Here is a 6372-nt window from a genome sequence, read left to right on the forward strand (position 1 = left end):
GGAGATTCATTTCACCTCAGGTTGTATGTTGGGAAGTAGATGAGAAGAGTTTTGAAATTCTAGCCTTGAGGACCTACTGTAACAACATCTTGAACAGCATTCCGCTCATTACATGCTGCAAGCTTCCTTTGTGCTGTTCATGTCATGCTGAAAACAGGAAGCTGAATAGCGAGAGCGTTTGAGGAGTTCTCAAGGGCCCGCTGCTTTTGGTTTCTCTACAAGCAACCTTGTCTGTTTTAGACAAGAGAAATCAAGGATACAAAACCTGAAATGCAAAGGGTACGAGCGATGAAACACCAGGCTCCCTGGAAATTTTTTGTTTTATATTTGCTGCCAAGAAAGAAAGCAGTGCCGTGTAGCGTAGAGGAAAAATAACAAAGAGATGCTGTGTTTGTATGTGTTGTGAGCGCTGATCTGTTTTGCTCTCGGCATGAGTACGGGTCTCTCAGTGAAGCAAAACACTGGAATACAGGCCACTTATTAAAATACTGACTGCGATGACTGTTACCGCTACATGATAAATGTATTTAATAAAGGCTTCACACTGCCTGCGTTTGCCTCCATTTAAAGTTGCTTTCATTACAGGCACACTTTTATTATGATACCCCCCTCACTGTGCCAGTAAATACGGAGGAGTGCAATGATACACGTGTCTAACACACTGCATTATTAGCAGTCTTTTTAAAAAGAACAATACATATCCATGCTGTTGGGTTTTTGATGTGTTGATGGCAAAAGATTCTTCCCTTTCTGGACTATTCTAGGCTGAAATTTAAAGATTTCACTCTAAGCATCACATGAAAGTCTCAAATAGTAATTGCGTTACTTCCTTTTTATGTAAAGTAATGCATTGCGTTGCAATTTTTGTCACCTGGGCTGAGCTTACTTGTTTGTTTTTAATAGCAAAAAACCCAAAGGTTATATTTTTGGCAACTGTAAAGGCCCTTTCACACCAAAGTGAAATTAATGAGCCTCTGGCTGAGGGAAGTGTCTCTTCCTCTGCACCTCATTCCCCATTTCTTTCAACACTGGGACAGGAGACGTGTCTGGGAATAAATGGGAAAACTAAGTAACTTGCATTACTTACTTGAAAAAGTAACTCAGATATTTTGTTGTAAATTTAATCGTAATGTGTTACTTTACTAGTTGATTGAAAAAAGTAATTTACTGCTAATAGACATCTACAAAACCTTCTCACAGAATTCTTTTGGAAGAAACAAAATATTTTGCAAACCAATAATGTTTTTATTTTTTGTTTCTGCATGTTCCCAGATTTTGACTAATGGCCATTTTCTGCCCCTGGATCCATGTGCCTTCAGCTGTAATGTGGCCGTGCTTAGGGGGCCTATGTTTTATTAATTTGGAGATGAGCTCAGCTATTGATGGGGTTGGCAGCCCATGGGTTCAATTAGGATAATATGGGGAGTGGAGGAGATTATGGGCTGCTATTTAAGTGGGGGTATATCTCTTCCTGACAGTTATAGTCCAAATGGAACAAATTGCACCTTGTCTGCCGCCAGTGTGCAGCACAGGAATGAGCACATGGTTACTACACAGATGGGACATACTGTACCAGATCTGAACATGAGACGGTTTATGTGGGTCTTTACAGATCTGTGTGAAACCACTCAAATGCTCTTAAAAGTAAAGGCTCTTGAATGGTTCCTTACAGCACCTTATTTTTGTCTTGTCAATAACCTCTTTTGACTCTATAGAGTTGCTCTTTGGTCATTTAGAGATGAAAATATTCTTAGTGTTACATTTATAGGTTCTTCAGATCAGTGTATGGAACATAGATGGTTTTGTGAAGTCAGGCTTTTTCATTTATTGACTGAGGAGATGCTTTTATCGAAACTCCTTTTTGAATAAGGAAGACTTTGACAAAATCTGATTCACTTTGCAGCTTATTCTGGCAGCACCTTGGTGCATCACATCTACTGAGTGTTTTGACTGAAATCTGACCCTTTGAAAAGATGCCGGCAACATTGCTCAAAAAGTTGCCCAGTGTATCATCAGCACAAGAAATAAAAATCAATAGAAAAAAAATAGAACAATGCACTTGTTATTTTTTTTTTTTTTGCCAGGACATTATCCATTAAAGGGGTCATCAGATGCAAAACTTACTTTTACATGTTGTTTGAACATAAATGTGTGTTTGCAGTGTACACATCCACCCTATAATGTTGTTGTTGTTGTTGTTGTTTTAAATCCCAATAAATCATTACCCCTTTCTTAAATCAAGCCATTCTCAGACTCTGATTCTTGGCTGTGTGACATCCTCCATTGTTTCGACACAGGAGCAGGAGTAGACAAGAATATCTCTGATTGAGCGATTGAGGTATTTTGTTGTTGGATGTAATAATGAACATAGCAGTCGTTATTTACTCCCAACATCTGAGCCGCGAAGAGCCATTCGTGATCCAGCTTCACCAACAGAAGAAGTTAGCAAGTTCTGTGGCTACATGTGGCTGAAGTTTACAGTCTCAAGAGAACCGCTCATCACCCCACAGAAGAGAGGGGTGGGGTGAGCAGAGTTTATTAGCATTTAAAGGGTCATGCACCGAAACGGCTCACTGTGAACAGAGCTGTTTTTTTTTTTTTGTTTTTTTTTATGACAAGTTATAGATTTTTCATTAAGACCCTAAAGAATTATATCAACTCGTGGAAAATGGGCATACAATGACCCCTTGAAAGCTGTAGTAACATAACTTTTTCACACTTGTTTTTTAAAAGCCTTTTTAAAATCAGTTCATTCTCAGCTACTTGTCAGTGTGATGACACACTAACAGAGGCCACTCCCACAATACTTGATTGACATGATCACCTTACCTTAGACCCGCCCTCACCGAGCTCAAACAAACCGACACCCATCTCCATTGTGTCGACTCAGGTGCAGGGGAAGACAAGAATGTCTCTGAGTGAGCAATTAAGGTGTTCTGTTGTTGGATGTAATAATGAACATAGCAGCTGTCATTTACTCCTGACATCTGAGCCACCAAAGACGCAGAGGATTAACGTTACTTTCATTTTTGAAAGGAAAGTGCCGATCCCGATCTACGAGCCATGATGGAGCTTCACCCACAGCAGAAGTGAGTATAAGGTTTTTTTTTTTATAAATCTTTGCAAATGGCCCTTTTTAATAATGTGCTAGTTAGCAAGTTTTGCAGCTAAATGCGGCTAAAGTAAACATTACGGCTTGTAACAGAGCAAACAGAGCTCATCAGCATTTAAAGGAACATGCAACAGAATAGCTCGCTCTTTGATTTGGTAAAAAGAGTGTTTTTTTTTACACTACCAAAGTATGTTATAGACTTCTCATTAAAACCCTAATGAATCATATCAACTTGTGGAAAATGGACATCCGGTGACCCCTTTAATGTACAACTGAATATGTTGTTCTGCTCATTTATGCTGTCTAAACCATGGATAAAACATGTGGAGGCTGCTAACCCTGGTAAAAAAAAAAAAAAAAAAAAAAAACAGCTTAAACCAGCCTGGCCAGGCTGGTCAGACTGGTCTTAGCTGGTCAGGCTGGAAAACCACCAGCTAAAACCAGCCTGACCAGCCTAACCAGGCTGGGAGACCAGCTAAAACCAGCTTAAACCAGCTGGTTTTAGAATTTTTTTTTTCAGCAGGGAAATCACATAAAGAAGGCCTTAATAAGCAGGAAAGGGTGCAATACTTCGACAAACTAAAGTTAACAGGTCGTAAAGATACATACAAGCAGTATTATTTAGGATATTATTCTAACATTTTACCTACCTGACCAGAAATGATAAGAACAAACATTAATGTTGTCAATATTCTTGCTCTGGAAATCCTGGTTCAGTATGGTCAACCACAACCGCCTTTCGTTCTTCAGACAGTTTTTTGAACTTTTCTCCTTGATTTGTTGTAACTTTTGGAAGTCTAGAAACGTATTTCCTGGTCTGAACTATTAGTACAGCCCAAAACATGACAATAATTGATCAATTTCAGCAGCAATAATCAGCAAAATTTGCGAGTTCCGTTCGTTTCAGTGGCATTGTTGAAGTTAAGTGCTGCCAATATGGCCGCTTGATGACACATTGTGAAAACACTCTGTGAATTTAATTGTAGGACACTCTATAAATGTCTATTTGACATCTGATAGGAAATGTCCAAAAGACATATTGCAGATGAGCAAACTACGTCTTGCAGATGTAAATGCAAACGTCAAATAGACATCTCTTCGATGTACGTGTGCTATCAGGGTTACGTACAGTGTAACTTGTATAGCAAAGATCAGTAAAAAAAAATCTGAAAATTCCTTCTTTTTAACGCAGTAAGGCCCTATTTTACAGACTTTTCTTAGTGTTATGCTAACTTGCTAACACTATGCAAACAGACCTTATACTCAGGATGGCTTGTGAACACATGGTGACTAAACATGTGACTAAAATCTGGATGTCTTTACACATTGTTTTACATTATTATACCACATTAAGTACTTACATCCATCTGTCTAAAGCACCAGCTGACCCACCACTATCAGCATACCTCACAACCCTGCAAGTCAGCCAAAACAAACAGACATGTAAAAATAACCATGTATTTCTAGAGAAATAAAGCACATCAGTCACTTCATCAAGCCCATCACTCAAAACCCAGCTAGGAAAACAGGCAGCCATTCCTTTTGTTTTACCACTAACATGAAACCAGTTTAGGTATTTTAACATGATGGCACTCCTAAAGAAATAGTTTATCCAAAAATGAAATGTCTCTCATTATTTACTCACCCTCATTTTGTCTCAAACCCATGTGTCTTTCTTCTGTGGAACACAAAAGGAATCTCCAAGCAGAAAACACACACATTCAAAATCTTCTGAAGCCATACAATAGCTTTTTGTATGAGGACCAGGCTGAAATTGTCCCCAGTGAATAAAAGTCATTATTCACTGATCTGATCCATATTTGCATGTATTAAAATATGCCATGACAGGTTTAAATCAGTGATGGCAAAATTCGTTCAAACATCAAAACTCTTTCCGTGTTTAACGGAAGAAAGTAAGTCATAGATGAGTCATCAGGATAAGTAAATGATGACAAATTGTTACTTTCTGGACAAACTCTTTCTTTTAGACAGGTTTGCTGGACCAGGGTCTCATGTACAGCGTTATTCGCTGACACAGAGCAGTGTCCAATGCACAATGTCTCTGCAACACATTGTGTGAAATTAAATAGGACACATATTATACACAGACCGTGAGACAGGCACAGTGTGGCAGCTATACAGAGAAGGTCTATAAAGACTGAATCCAGTATTTGCTTTATTCAACGTGACTACAGAAGAGACATTGAGACAGTATAACAGCTGTGTTTGGCCTTGTTCAGTATCCTTTTCTTTTGGTCTTTCCCAAAGTGTTCATCATCCGTGAGGCTTCATGCTGATGACTGGGCTGATGACCCTGTCTTTCGACAACAGGGGGGTTTGAGGGTTGTTTTTGGAGAGGGTTATAAAAGACAGGATGAGATGAAAAGGAAAGAGCTCTTTCAGAGTCTTAAATTTAATACTGTTAAAAAATAAAATAATGAAATTTTTCATATGTGACTATCACATTTCTGTTAAAATTAAAAATGATAAGCTATAATAAATATAGCTGCAAGCAGCGATTACCAGGGTTTAAGCACTCCAGGGTTTAAGCATTTTTGGCAAATACGGGTGAATGAAATTGTTATTTTTGAACGTTTATGACTAGTGGCAGCTGTGGTCTGATGTTCCTAAAACTTTGCATGCTTGTTTAAAATGACCTGTCGCACATACTCACTAGGTTTTGTGAAGTTTTGAGTTTTTGTTTAGGCTTTATAGGCTTTTGAGTATATTTGGACAGGCCCCTTTTCTAAAAGACCCTGTTATAGCTTCTCAAAGGGAACATTTTAACATTTATTTTGATAATTATTGATCTAGAGAGTCCAGAGAATTGTACTGCAGTGTTTTTTTCCAGATTACCAAGACTAGTTCACAAAAGTAGGTTTTTCACATTTTCTAAAGCATTTAAAGGAGTCCTATTATGCTCTTGTACAAAGTCTTTATTTTGTTTTTGGGGTGCACTAGAACATGTTCTCACGCTTGGTGGTTTGAAAAACGCATTATTTTTCACATAATTTACATTATTACAATAGCTTTCTCCCTAGCCTCGCACAAATGGCTCGATTAGTTCTGGTTATGATGAAGGTCCACCTTCCAAAAACGAAATGTGTTGTGATTGGTTAGCAGTCCCACTGCGTTGCAATTGGCCAACAGCTTAGACATTGTTTCGGTCCTGCCACGCCCCCTTCCCAAAGCAGCAAGTTCAGTGTACAACTGCTAGCGCAAGCTAGATTAAAGTGATTCTTATGTTTTAAATATGGATA

This window comes from Garra rufa, chromosome 1, assembly GCF_049309525.1.
Source record: "Garra rufa chromosome 1, GarRuf1.0, whole genome shotgun sequence".
NCBI lineage: Eukaryota > Metazoa > Chordata > Actinopteri > Cypriniformes > Cyprinidae > Garra > Garra rufa.